This window comes from Takifugu rubripes, chromosome 10, assembly GCF_901000725.2.
Source record: "Takifugu rubripes chromosome 10, fTakRub1.2, whole genome shotgun sequence".
Classification (NCBI taxonomy): Eukaryota; Metazoa; Chordata; class Actinopteri; order Tetraodontiformes; family Tetraodontidae; genus Takifugu; species Takifugu rubripes.
The window spans coordinates 598,616-613,894 of record NC_042294.1 but is presented as its reverse complement, the minus strand read 5'-3'; the positions used below and the strand labels follow the sequence as shown (position 1 = coordinate 613,894).

The 15,279-nt window shown below is 41.6% G+C and overlaps 1 long non-coding RNA gene across 1 annotated transcript; it reads right to left on the bottom strand.

Moving 5' to 3' along the window:
- Positions 1-1,093: 1,093 nt before the first annotated feature.
- Positions 1,094-13,191, bottom strand: LOC115251208 (uncharacterized). Its single transcript, XR_003889769.1, has 3 exons — positions 13,121-13,191; positions 6,005-6,114; positions 1,094-1,266 (listed from the first exon to the last, which is right to left on the bottom strand). It is a non-coding gene; the product is annotated as an uncharacterized lncRNA (long non-coding RNA).
- Positions 13,192-15,279: the final 2,088 nt, after the last annotated feature.

Below are 15,279 nucleotides of genomic sequence, written 5' to 3'. Positions count from 1 at the left end.
CCACAGATAATACACCTGCATAGTTTTGTTTGTTTTTTCCATCTCTCAGGAGTGATTCCAGCTATACGTCATTATGTATATGTCTTACATATATGTCTTATTTTATTTATCTTATTCTAGTGTTGTCTTCTTTATGTTGAATGTCGCAGCGTCACACCAAGACAAATTCCTAGCTTGTGTAATACGGTGTATTACATGAACAATGGCAATAAATCAGATTCTGATTCTGATTCTGATTCTGATTCTGGGTCTCCGTTGCCACCGATCTTATCGTCATTAGTAGCTTGCCGATGGCTGTACTGGTTCTCCATAACTTCAGAAGTTTACACCATCTCATGAAAGTCAGAGGTGAAACAGACAAAAAGCAGATGCACAAACCAAAGGCTAAACAACTAATTTCAGGCTGTTAATCTAAACGAAATGGGGGAGATAAATACTGCAAACACAAAATACATGGCCTTAAACACATGATGTGGTGAGGATGGAGCCTGCTATAATCTCCAGGAGACATGGCGCATACCTGAGCTGGAAACTGACCGCTCACTAAAACCTTCCCATGCAGCAACCCGACCTCAAGGAATTTTCATCATTTCTAGTACTGAATTGACGTGGTTATTCATTTCACAAAAGAAAACAAAAAACATCCTCAAAATAAGCAGAGGATGAAACGCAACCATAAATTCTACAAGATAAACACTTTGAGCATGCATTACTGCTTCCCTAGTTTTATATATATGATGGGGAAATGACAGCTTGCACAACCGACACAACCGCAGAATGAATCCTCTATCCTGGTTAAGACGGACAACAAATTCATTGTAGTTTATTTTTAACCACATCGTTACATGCCAGCTTGTTTCAAAAAGGTGCAGCTTGAGTAAACAGAGTACTCATTAGTTTCTTTGTTATTTAGACACATTTGCCTTCCTAGTCCTGTCTGTCTGTCTGATTTAGCCTGGTATTATTTATCGGGATCTGTCAACAATTTCTGTACAGATATTGATTTTAAATAAAAATCATCAAACACAAATTAAAGTAATACATCCAAACATAAGCACTTTCAAAGTTTCAAAGAATTTATTTGAGCATTCAAACTGTTAAGGCCAGATAAATGCTGACTCAGCATCACATTATGCATCCTGCACTCCCAAGCCATCCCACGTGCTCTCATGATATGTTATCTTTTGCGAGGGAGGTGTGATGTTTTTATCATTCTGAGGCAGGGAGTCTGACAGGAAGACAATGAGGTTGACAGGATCCAACGGTCTGCACAGAAAATAAGTAATTACACGTTATACAGTTTTAAATGAAACCATGCTGTCTGATGTGTGTCAAAGACAGTTTCCATTGCATAGTACAAGGCTACAGACACAGGGAAGTTTTTTTCTAACCTTGTTAATCTGTTATTTTACCACAATCCTTCTGTCAAGCTGTAGTTAAGATAGTATTGAAATAGAAAACCATGTGGTTAACATGAACGCACTCTGACATGGTTGCTAGCAACAGCAATAAAGGAAAGCTGAATGTAACCTTTTATTTCCTTTCATGTGGAAGTGGTAGAAAACAAAGTTCCCTTTGTTTTTCAGGGAATTATAAAATCCAACTACAATTGACATAACCTAAGCTGCACTAAAGGAAATACAGTTTTGGTTATTGTGGATTATCACTAGTGCAAAATAGACACATGCTTGCTGTTTATATCTCAGCTATACAGTTGCATAGATCTCTTCTGTGGGCATTACAGAGAATGTGTACCGGTTGGTTGGATGTGTGTTCTCTCAGCTGGTCAATCATGGGGCAGGAGGTTAAATCATCTTCAAAAGCTCTCATTGTGTCTGAGAACATGCAATTTTCTCCACAAAAACATTTCAGTGTAAACTGCATACAGGTTGTTTTTGCTTCAACTCATTTTTCACATTTTTTTCTTTACAGCAACTCTAAATCACTTCCAGCCCAAACAATCGGCCTCATGTCTGTGGAAACAATGACACGACTGTTCCTCAGCCTTTATCCTTAAAACAGATCCATGTCTCCAAAATGCAGCTGGTGCAGAAGAAAGAATATACAGCGACAAGCTCTGAGGTGGCTGATGGCCCGTCAGTGTGTAGGTGAACATGAAACAGGTCAATCAATCACTCAGGTTTTCACTTGTGGATTACTGGAGAATTGATTTTGGGCAGACTGTCTGAAAAACTGTTTCTGACAGATAAACATTGTTGGTGCACTTGTACCAAACCTTGGATATAGGGGGTCAAGCCAATATCATTTTGGAATATATATAAAATCTCTTCCTCGCCCTCCTGGGCGGTGCCTCCTTCCCTCAGACTCAGGTCCTCTACCAGAGGCCTGGGAGTCTGAGGGTTCTGCACAGTTCCTAGGACTGCGCTCTTCTGGACAGAGATCTCTGATGTGGTCCCTGATATCTGTTGGAGCCAACTTAAAACCTACCTCTTTGAAAAAGCTTATTGTTACTAATTCTGTAGTTCCAGTTACTATTATAGACAGAGAAATTATCATACTTAGGGGGTCGTCTAATCATTAGGTTAACATCTGAGCTATGCTGCTATAGGCCAAGGCTGCCGGGGTCCGGAAACATGATCACCTGACAGGCCTCTGTCACCCCACTGGGTCATGGTTTCCTCTCCTCTCCTCTCCTTTCCTCCCCCTCATCAAGCAGACTAGTTATGCTGATTCTTGTGTAGTTTTTCTGCTTCTCTCCCTCCCCCTTCTGTATTCATTTACAGGTATCGCCGCCTTCGGAGCTGTATAAATAGTGTATTTTTGTATGTGTTTCTGTGCTCTGTGCCCGTCCTCTCCTCTCCTCTCCTCTCCTCTCCTCTCCTCTCCTCTCCTCTCCTCTCCTCTCCTCTCCTCTCCTCTCCTCTCCTCTCCTCTCCCTCTCCTTTCCCTCTCCTCCCTCTCCTCTCCTCTCCTCTCCTCTCCTCTCCTCTCCTCTCCTCTCCTCTCCTCTCCTCTCCTCTCCTCTCCTCTCCTCTCCTCTCCCTCTCCATTCTATCCTCGGCCTGTCCTTCCCCCTCTCCTCTCTCTCTGCCCAGCCAGCCATCAGCAGGAGGGTCCCCCTACATGAGCCTGGTCCTGCTCAAGGTTTCTTCCTGTTAAAGGAGAGTTTCTCCTTGCCACTGTTGCTTGTCCCTTGCCGTAGCATATTTGTACCGTGGGTGAGGCACACCGCCGTGTCTTGTCAATCTCTAGCTGTCGTAGCAGCTTCTTATTGCAGATATTCTAACACTAAGCTAAGAGCTGGTTCCTCGTCAGTGAGGATGTGGGTTTCGAAGTACCCATTTCTCCCACATCCTCTGCATGTACCCTCTCTTGCTGGGGTTACTCCCATAGTAACACTCCATCAGTACCACGTTCTCTGCCCTGCTCCATGAATGCCTTGTTCCAATTTGATTTCATTTCATTTCAATTTGACATCAGGTGGCCCTGGTTCCCTGACACGGACCTTGTTGACCCGGGCGACGTCCGAGCCGGTATGACTTTATCAGTTATCGTTCCGCTCATACCGAGGTGTAGGCATATATGCGTAGGGAGCCTTGCCTACATTGTTTGACTCACTTCATGTTTCACTCAAATCAGTGGCATCTTACCCTGAAAAAAAATTAGCATAGCACAGATCCACTTTCAATTCTGATGTGCGGTTATGATGGTTACATTTGGGGGAGAGGACGGTTTGCTCTCTTTTGTTTTGTATTCTCTTCAACTGTCAACTGAAGTGGCGTCATGCAAGATCACATAGAGCACCATTAATATAAAGTTTAGGTATTTAGTAAATTCAGCTAAATTTTTGAACGATACAATTGATGAACAAAGTCCAAATATAATTTACTTGGTAAATTCTTTGGGTATTAACTGTTTATTATACAACAGTGAAAATGGTGTGGTCTTCCAGTTTGGAGCCGCTCTCTCTTGCCCAGTGTTTCTGACCTTGGGTCTCAACTGGCCGGCCTTCTGGTGCCTCTGACCTTAACACTGGCTTAAACGCTGCCTGTTGGGCTCCAGTGGGGCTGCAAAAGTCATCATCTAGGCGACCCCCTTCCAGAAGCAGCACTGAACAGAAATTGATTTCATCTGGCTCCCCGATGGGCTTGGATAAAGGTGTGTGTAGCATGACTTCATCGTGCATGCACAATATACGCACAGATTCCCAAGAGTGTGTCTGTTATTTGTGTTAGGTGTAAAAGCAGCACGGCAGCATTGCATCACAGTAACGTGCTCCTCCGTGATCTGAGGTCTCAGTCTGAGTGACTGATATCATCAAACACACAGATGTCAACATCTTATATCTAACCACGTTTTCAAGTTGAAATTAAATCAAATTTGCCGTTCTGCCTGGTCTCCCTCAACTCAGCTTGGGTGTTACTCCCTCAACCTCTCAGTCGCGGGGGACTTTAAATTCAGCCTTTCAGCTTTATCATCTGAGCAGAGGAAACAGAACAAACAATTTAAAATCTCATCACCAGAATAAATAGTGAGGTGATACCACTGCAGAACATATATGATGGAATTAAGAGTCCATTATCAATTGCATTAAGGGCATTTCTCCAAATTTAAAATTAGAATATTGCAGTGCGAAAGTAGGTATTTGTTTTTATTGTCTCAGCCTATTATTATTTGCTAATGTCAAATCTATTTAATTTGTTTTACGAATCAGAATCAAATCCTTTCCGCAACTGCAGTATCAAAACTAAGAAAATAAATTACAGGAATAACATTCAGCCTTTAAGTGCTTCAAGCTGAACAATTGAACCTCTGCTCGCATGTCACCACAAAGGGTTGCAGCATACTAGGGGATGCTGCTGGAAACCACTGATTTTGGTTCTGGGTGGGTAAAACAAAAACAGGCATCTGGTTGAATCATGCATGTGGTTCTTTTAGAGGCTAGAACTGGTTCTGCTGATGCCCACATGTGCCTCGCCTCTGTCTTTCTTATTCCTGGAGGCAACTGCATGACATGACACCACTGCTCTGCTTCCACAGAGGTAGACAAGAGGTCACGACCGATTAGTGGTGGCATCAGCCTCTCCCTTGGTTATGGCGCTCTCATTTGTGCTTCTGACTGTGCTAATAGGCAGTTGGTTCAACACAACCCAAAACTTATTTATTAAAAAAAAAAGAATGACGAAGGCATGTTACTGCTGCAAGTTTGCACTGATCTTATCCATGTCTCAAATTGGAGAATGGGATCAGTCAAGGTACAAGGGATGACTGCTGGCTTACACAACTCCACCTGACAGGCATCTGTCACCCCACTGGGTCATGGTCTCCTCTCTTCTCCTCCCCTCTCCCCGTCATCAAGTAGACTAGTGATGTTATTTCTTGTGTAGTTTTTCTGCTTCTCCCCTCCTTCTGTATTCATCTACAGTTATCGCCACCTTCAGAGCTGCATACTTACCTCCGACCCCGCTGACTCACTCAAATTGACTCTACCGGCAGATTACTTTACTAAATATAATGCATTTCTGTATGTATTTTCTATGATCTATGCCTATTCTCTCCTCTCCTCTCCTCTCCTCCTCATCAAGTAGACTAGTGATGTTATTTCTTGTGTAGTTTTTCTTAGCCCCCCCCCCCCCCCGTCTGTATTCATCTACAGGTATCGCCACCTTCAGAGCTGCATACTGACCTCCGACCCCGCTGACCCACTCAACTTGACTCTACCGGCAGCTTACTTTACTAAATATAATGCATTTCTGTATGTATTTTCTATGATCTATGCCTATTCTCTCCTCTCCTCTCCTCTACCTGTCTACCCCCCTTCTCCTCTCTCTCTACCCAGCCAGCCATCAGCAGGAGGGTCCCCCAACCTGGTCCTGCACAAGGTTTCTTCCTGTTAAAGGGGAGTTTTTCCTTGCCACTGTTGCTTGTTTGGGGTTAAGCCCTGGGATTCTGTAAAGCGCCTAGAAACATTTTTTATTGTAAAAGACGTTATATAAATAAAGATTAAGAAAAAAACATGTGCCAGAAAAAGAAGTGTACATACCTAAATGTACATACACCCACATGAGCTTCCGCAGACTCTGTTTCACATGCTGAAGGCTCTTGGGATTGCTGTAGCTCAGGCGAGGTGGTCAGCCAACATGCCAGGATAATCTGTAGAATGGTGCATTGGCCTGTTTGTCATTATTCACTGAGAAGAAACAAACAAAGATGAGCTGCTGGGGCTATGCCTGGACACTTCGGTTGTGGTTCTGGATTAATGAGCATTGTGCACGAGCTTGTCGGGGCTCAGCGACAGTTATTTGTGCAGGTGCAGATCACAACCACCCAAGACAGTCAAGCCAAAAAGGAAGTCTTGGAATAAAGGAAATTAGCAGTAATCGCTCCTGGAAAATGTCCCATTTAGAGCCCAGTGTGGTAATGCAGCAAGCAGTCAAGGTCTCAGGAACACTGGAGCAAAGAGAGAGATCTGCTACTGAGATTGGTAAGAACAGATGGAGACAAGAACAGAATATGTTTTGTTCACTGGAGGCTGGACAGCTATTAGGCAAACTTTATTTTTGAATAGGATTGAGTGAATGGAGTCTACACGTGTTCCATAGTAGTTCCCTTTGCGTTCTCCATACTCGATGAACCTGAAAAGCAGGGGAAGACCAAACTGTACCTTCGTGTGATTTTTATGTGAAAATTAGCCCCCCAAATATTTCTAAACTCTCCTAGGAGTAAAATCAAACCTTCGTCTAATCTGTGTGCTTATGCCAGCACACTCCACAAGTTGGTCTCAGAAATAATAATAATAATATAGTAAAGCCCAACAAATCCAACAAGACAGCAGGATTACTGTTTCAACTGCTGACAACTCTGGAGATAGAAGATCTTTAGGCACAGACATTTTGGCAGAAGGAGCTTTTATATAATCTTCTGTGCTACCCTTTCAATTACCAACACCTGTTTGTTCCAGAATGACCAGACAGCCACAGAATGCCAGAATTTTTTTCCTCCTTTAATCCAGGAGGATTTTTCGTCCCGTAGGCAACAGCATGCGCAAAAGCAAATAAACCCTTTCCACCACATGATCTCCCCTCTTTCACACCATATGTATTTTTAACCAAAAACAAGATGGAAAAAGACTATGGAGTAACAACAAGGAGATCCAGTAGCAGTATGTGGTGCATTCAGGCCACTCATGACGAATGTGGGACAGACTGACGACGTCACTGTGAACAATTCCATGTAAGAAGACAGTTTCAGAGGACAAAGATTTACCAAGTGTTTCTGAAAATATTCTTAAATGCAGCACTGAGAATATACATGATTTCTTTTGAAGATTATGCCTTTATTTAATAACTTAACTGTCACCAGAAGAGAGAGTACAGCAGGTCACACACAGAAGATTACAGAAAAGAGTGCAAAATATTGCATCCAATATTACAATTTTAACATTAAAGTGAACCTCTTTTGGCTTGTTCAAATGAAACACTTGTTGATGCCTTTTTAATTCTGATGGTTTATACTGTATGAAACAAGGCATAACACGTTTCTCACTCCCTGGCCACACTGCTGCCTTAGAATTTTAGTGTGGATTGTCCCTTGCATCTACCCCACATCACAGTTCTTGCACTCACCACTCCATCTCCCTGGAAAACATTGCAAGCCTTGACCTGCACCACAACATGACCGAAATATACAGCTCCCCCTTCACTTTGCCTCTCAGTATGCTTCTATCCATGTGAGCAGATCACCACAGGCTTCCCACTATGTCGTAAGTTCTGTTTGTTCGCGTGCATAAATGTTTTCGAGTGGTGTCCCCTCCCTCCCAGTTCAGAAAAAAGGCATCAATCTTTTTTTTTACGATTACAACTTTCATTTCAATTTGGCTGCCGCAAATGTCAAGGCACACAATGTTGTGGCTACACACAAAGAGAGTTCCTAGGAAAAAGAGGAAGCAGGAACGGGGGGGAAGACCACCTGGAGATCTTTTACCAATGCAGGGCTCAGCCCTCTCAACACCAGGTCACACTTACTAGCAGGCACACAGATGGAGATTTTTTCCAGTGGTGGTAGCATGTGCTGTGCTTGTGCAATATACAACAGCATTCACTGCTGTCCTGCCCTCTTTGTCTAGATCAGAGAGACTTAGGACTCTGATATTAAAGTATGGAAATGTGTTTGGACTCAAGTTTCCACCCTAAGTCATTTGTTAATTTCCCATTTGTGCAAATGGTCAAAATTACACAGAGCAGTAATTCCTTTGTAAAGTCCATCCTCATTACAACAGAGGTGGTAATATTGTAATTTAATGTTCTATAGAAACAGAAGCAAATGTCATGTAATCAGTTTCACTTATATAGCTACAAATGTCACAGCCAACTGAATAGACAACAGAAAATCACAACATAAAAAAAAGAAGAATTAAAACATGTTGCTCAAAATGTGCACTGTTGTGGATTGCTGTTACAAAGAGGTGCTTGGAGATTAAATGATACTCTACTCTGTCACTCTCCTGGTTCCTCTTGGCCCGATTGGTGTCTGGAAGAGAGCAGAAGAGAAAGGGAGCTTACCTCAAACCCAGACAGTCTGAGTCACTCCTGAGGCTGAAAACATCTGAACTGAGCCCCTTATTAACATTTCTGCAGGCCTGAGACACTGTACGCTGGTCCTAGCCAACCCTTGTATTTATTATTGTGTAACAGTGCTATAAAATACACAACCAACTCACACACTTAGCTGACACTCAGCAGCAGTTTACTGCATCTTATTAAATTGTGCCTTGTGTAATGTGGCTACAGTGCTTACAGAAACAGAAGCTGGACTAATACCTGCCAGTGTTAACCGCAGCACGGTTACAGAGTTTGGGAGCACTCATTAACATCAAGTCTCTACATTAACTTGGCTGTAAACTATAAAGCCTGGTTGTAAAACTGGGCCATGGGAACAGTGCATGGAGGGACGCTGCTCGGGCAGCACTAAAGGTTGAGAGATTGGCTCGCCTTAGCTGTTAAAGGTCAGAGGAGAGAGGCGCATGCTTGTCCGACAGTCAGACCAGTTCCAAAATAAACTATTAAACTTTTATCACCATCAACCAAAGCTGCCGAGTCTGCTCTAGTCTCCTCTAGTATCCTCTGAACACCTTTTCTCAGCATGTAGTAGGGCGGAGTCCTGCTGGGGGACCAGTAATTCCGGCAGCTGGGTTCTACGTGGCGATTGGAAAACTAACGGTGTGATTCACGCAGAAGCAATCAATGCCCCAGTGATGTCTCAAAACATGCACTGTCATGAGATAACGTGCACCCGCAGCTTCCACACAGAGATGTGAGTTTCAGACAGGGTCATCAGGGAACATACCACTATCCCACCCTACATGAATATGGCATCTGTTTTGCGGCAGAAAATAATTATAGCCCAAGAGAAGAATGTGTATCCATTCATTCCCAAATCATGGAAAATATCAGTAAACTTGGACTTAAATCAAACCGTTTAACCCCCAACTATGTAGCTTATTGCAATGACGGCTGGTTTACATTTACAGTGCGACAAGCAGAGCTGGTGGTCTCCAAAGTTGTTTTTTAATTTTTTAATTTTTTTTTTAAAAAGGGTAACACACTTAGACATAATCCAAAGAAAATAATCCAAAACAACAGCTTGTGTTAAGCATATCCATGTGTCCTGGTGACAGCACACCATTTCAAAAGAGGGAGACAAGATACCCTGGGATTTCATAATCCCTTTAAACATAGGCAGGCCCTTGGTACCCTTATAGTTTGTGTATGGGTCACATTTGAGAACTATTAATATACCTGGTAGGAAAAATACCCATCTGATGAGATTTTAATACCAGGGACATTTCAGAGTGTCTGACAGCCACTGGGACAGATCCATTATACCACACTCTATGTAACCAATGCAGCAATTCATATCGGTAGTCCTCATATTTCCTCAAACTCGTGTCACAGTTTCCCTCCAAGGCCCAGATGGTGACTGTGAAATGGCCACTGCCAAGCTTAAATGTGTAAATCAGAAAGATTTATTTGTCCCAGCTTTCTGGCTCTGGGACATGAGGACTGCAAAAAAGCTCACAAGGCTTGAAAAGTCAATTGCAGCCGAGCTGGATCGTACTCAGCCCTAGCAAGCTGTCGTTGAGTCTGTAAATGAAGGAGGGAAAAAATGGAAAGAAAGTGAGAAATGTATCGAGGCAGAAATGAAAGTGGGCAGCTCACTGCCAACTGGTGAAGCAGTGGAATGGCGTGTTTTCAGGATGCAGCAAGGCACAGATTCCATTCTTGTCACAGCCTGAGGAAGAGTGATTCCCCTCCATAGGAGATACAAACACCCAGGCCTCAAGGGGATACCTAGAGTGTGTCAAAAAGCACCTTAGTGCTCAAACCACACATACGTACACACACACTTACATGCATAGTCGAGGAGACTCGAGGATAAAATTAATCTGTAATAAGAGATCTAAACATCTTTCATCTCAAGTGATTATTATGATTTGTTGTGCAACACTCACAAAGTTTGCTGGATCCTGTGTGTTGGAAATCAAATCTGGCCCTTTTAGCGCTAACATTTCTGCCATATTGTTTTTCCAGTATATTTGTCATGGGAGACAGTTTTAAAACAGGCTGCCTGGGCACAACTAGATTCAGAGGAGTGGAAACAGCTGCATGACGAGGGTGCATTTGTTTTTCTCCTACTTGCTTATTCCATGTTTCTGAACAGCACATGTATGCAGAATTGTCCCGGGTTACATTAAACTCTCACCGCAGCACCACGTTTGCTTTCAACAAGCCAACGTCGATTAATAGAGAAATAATGATTGCTAATATGATTTTTCTTGGGCCTTTTTCTACAATATTTGTCTTGCTGCTCCAATGCCATATAACTACTGACCATCACATGGCAAACCATGTAGTCCAAGCAGCTTTAGGTTGAAAAAACATACACTTCACAGTGATGCGACACGTGCAGACTTTGACCCCAGACATGAACTCAGTGAGGTGAAATACGTGGCCTCACGTGAGACCAACAGGTTCTTGAAAAGAATGAGAGAGAAAACAGTTGGGAGGAAAACTGTCTTCCTTTTCTTCTTCGTCTGCTCTGTTCATTTATGTTTCATATGGTGGGATGTGCTTCACTGATCCACAATCCACAAACCATTTTACTTTAATCTTTTCACACTGGACGGCTCCGCACATAAATTTACACCCAGTCCCTTTCCATTTCCTTCTCTACCCAGAAACACATGGTTGTGGTCCCATTTTGCAAATGCTGTAAGTAAAAAAAGCGATTTCCTCGGCACCCTTGCACACTCTTCTGGTAGTTCAAACACAGAAGAAAAATACCTGGATTCTCTTTGGCCCTTCGTACTCACGATCTCTCATAAACAAACACATGAACAATTGAAGATTACAGCCAAACATAGTGGGGGCATCTACGGGGCATTTTGTGAGGATAAAAAATGGGGCAACCTGAAAGCTGAGAACATGGGTGAGTTTTAAGATGAAGAAGTGGAGCTAATTTGAATTTGGTTTGGAAGTTTGCAAGGAATGCAGCAGTTGAGTTTGATCCAGTATATGGACCAGTGTTGTTGTAGATGCTCAGGGTGTCATCACACAGGCTCTTTTATGAGCCTTTTAGCAGTGATAGAACTGCATCCAATCCCAAAAATACATTTGAAAGTCTACTAATCCACTTGAGACCTCATTCTTTTGGCACTAAATATGCAAATTCCATCCAAACCACTTCTGAGGAATGGCCTACTGACTTTTGGGAACTCATCATTCCCCCACTACAGACCTTATATGACTTCAATGTTAATGTACAACATAAAGGACTGTTTAATGATCTGTACCTACATTCTTCTAACATAAATGTTGTACAATCAGATAAGGTATTTATCAAGCTGTTTCTTCTGTGAGTTAGATGCCTGAGAGTAAATATATTTTTACACATTGTTGCTAAGAAAAACAAACACAGATCTGTTACTTTCAGCAGTGAAAATAAACCTTCTGATCCCAAAAGCGAGTAGAGAGAAATGTACCGGCAGAATTTCAAAAAAGTTTAAATTAATCTAAACGTCATACTGAAAAGCTTCAATTACAGAGAAAGTGAAAAGGAGAGAGTCGTTCACAAGTGGTCACAGGAAACACATGTGGAGGCATATGTTATGACAAGGTGACAACGGCCCTCTGGAGCATGTGTGAGGACATCAGGGGCTCGGCACAGTGAACCAACAGGGCCATTCATGATACCCTCCGAATGACTAATGGCTGCTTTTTTAAGCTCATAAAAGGCTTTTCACCTTGCACATCACTCCCCTGTTTACTATTTTCTCATTATAATGCCTCAGGTAAAACTTCAAGATATTCCAAGCACAGTTTTGTGTTCAAAGCACCAGCTCTTTTACAGGACCAAGCAGCGTCCCATGTTTCCATTTCAGTGTTTGAGTTTCAGCTTGCAACCACATTGCAATGTTGGCTTATTCAATGCTCAAGTCCTATAATTGATTACCAATTAAATATATTTTCTGCATCAACTATCAGATCATTCACGCATATCCTCACACATGTTCTAAGAGTGAAGTTACAAAAAATTATGAAATTTGTACATTTCTTTGTAAAGTCACATAGACGCATTTCTTCACATAGACTCCAAATGGTTGTATTAGTACTGCGAATAGAATAGAATAGAATAGAATAGAATAGAATAGAATAGAATAGAATAGAATAGAATCACGGAAAGCCTCTTGAATTGTATTTAAAACCAATTATATACCTCTTGTAAGAGCAAGAGATGGGTGGCAGTTCCTAATGAAGCAGAGCATAACTTTAGTAAAATAAATAAAACACATTAAAATCTTTCTGGACAGATAAGTGTAAGTGGACATTATCTCTCAATTTGTAGAAAACAAATATTTATAAATGTATTCTATTTGTTGGGATAAACAACAGACATCTTGACTATTATTGGATGTTGCATACTTGAGCTATTTTTTTGTTTTGTTTATTGATCAATCAATTTCACAATAGCAGAAAACTATTCAAGTAAAAGAATGACATTATTATCATTATTGTTACAAATTGGAGGTGTTGTTGCAGTCAGAACAAGTAGTTTAAGTAAATCATGACAAATCATGAAAATCATGAAACGCTTTTATTACCTCTGCCAAGGAGCTTATGTGACTGCCGATGTCTGTCTGTAAAAATAAGATGTTTTAAAAGGATTTTAATGAAATTTCCAGGAAATGTTAATAATAGGCCAAGGAAGAGCTTATTAAATCTTGGTGATGTCCTGGATTCTGGAAGGAATTTGACCTTTCATCGTTTTTCAAAGCCAAAGGGCTTTGATCATAAAGCAACCATGTTATGTAACCTTGTATTACTAACAAACACATGATGTGTAAAAAATGAGCAGCTTGTTCTCTTGTGGTGCCACTCCCAGCATCCATACATTATTGTTGCCTGGGTTAATCACAGGTCAGGCTGTTTCTATGAAGTGCCACAAAGAAAATGATTCGAATAGAGGGACTTTTATTAAATTGATTTCAACGGAATAAACCCTCAAAATTTCAATCCATCTGGTATTATTTTCACTGTGTTTATAACCATATTATCCAGAATAAATCCCTGCAGTAGTAGAGCTAGAATGAAAAGAGAGCCAGTGTGCAGTTATCAGTTTCAATCACCTTGGGTGAACAATAGACTCCATTAAAAGTAGATTGGGTCAAGGAGGCAAAAGCAGATCTTTTGTAAGGCTGGGTTGCGTTGGCATGGAACCCAACTTGCAACTTACTAGAAACACCTCTCATGATGCTTTATGTGAAGCATTTGAAATCAACCAAGCTCTGCAAACCTCTACTGGGAAAATGTGCAATGGGGAAATGCCTTCATGGTCCTATTTCCATCAGAATTAATTTCAAGAATAATCTTTCAAATTTCAGAGCTGCTAGAATGCCTGAGAGGAAGAGAAGAACAGACTTCTGAATGTCTTCCCTTGATGACTGGAAAAAGATTGAAAGGAATCACACAGAAAATCTCGGGAATGTTTTGTTCCATCGGTGTCTGGGACATTCCTGTCATTGTTACAACTAACAAGCTTAAAATGGAAATAAGGAAAAACTCTTTGCTGATAGTAAAGTTCGTTCCGAGAAAGTCTTCAGTGTCGTACCTTCACGCATTGTTCCAGCAGTCACCAACCACAAACACTGAACAAAAACCCCCACTACATCCAAATTCAAGATCTTGGCACTTTAAAAAGCCCCTTGGAGGGTTTGGAACACAAGTGTTAACAATTCAATCAGCTTAAAAAAAAGAAATGGATATTAAGAGCACTGTGCTGTGAATGTGTGACTGATTAATTTGAGGTCTGTTCTGTCGATTCCAGTGCTGCAAGTTAAATGAAAACAGAAGGCTGAGCTAGTATTGAGTTCATGGGAGGGCATGGAAAGCCACCCCTGGTGCGGGGAGTGTCTGAGGTTCTTTGCACTCTCGGAGGTGAGAAGTTTTTAATATAAATCTAGGCCAGCTTCAATAGCAAAGATGGAGGTAAATACTGATACTGGTGCTTGGTGACAGGTTGATAATATTTCCCAGAGTCTAACCTTTCACTCGCCTACAACTGTGGCCAGCCTCTGTTTGGCTCCAGCCAGCCTGCGTTATGGGTGACCTCCTCGTATGTTGGCACATCAGCCATGTCTTCGTACTCATTAATGGTCTTACTGATCTTCTTGTTCCTCTCACTGAGTCAGAAGCTTCTGCTGAAGCTTCTACTGAAGCATGCCGACGGTTAGAAGGTCATTAGATCAAAAGACAGATGTTAAAATAGTCCAAATGTCTACCGTTCAAGCCTTTATTCAAACATCACTGTACACACAGACGTGCTTGCAGCAGTGAAATTTAATTTATGATCATTTCAGTTTTTTGGCAAAGACCTGTACAGCTCCATTCATCATCATTGTATAGTGTAGCACAGTTTTATGACAGCTATCATTGCTGTAGGTGAAAAACAGGCTGCATAAATGCACAGCCAAACAGTTTCCCTGGATCTCCCCCAGAAGCACTTCATTCACATTTTCCTCTGGCAGCATATAAAGTTAAATTTTCTTCCTTTGTGCACATCTCTTGGCAAAAGCATTGAGGGTTTTCTCGTTTCCTCTTTAATCAAGTAGAAGCACATCAGCGTTGTGTTGCGTTGGATTTGTCTTGAACTTTGTGGTCTTCAAAGCCAGATTTCTGCTGAGTGTTGTGTGCAATAAAAAGAAACAGGATCTTCCTTTTGTATAATTGACTGCTGCACTATGTGAATTTACAAGCGGGGTTA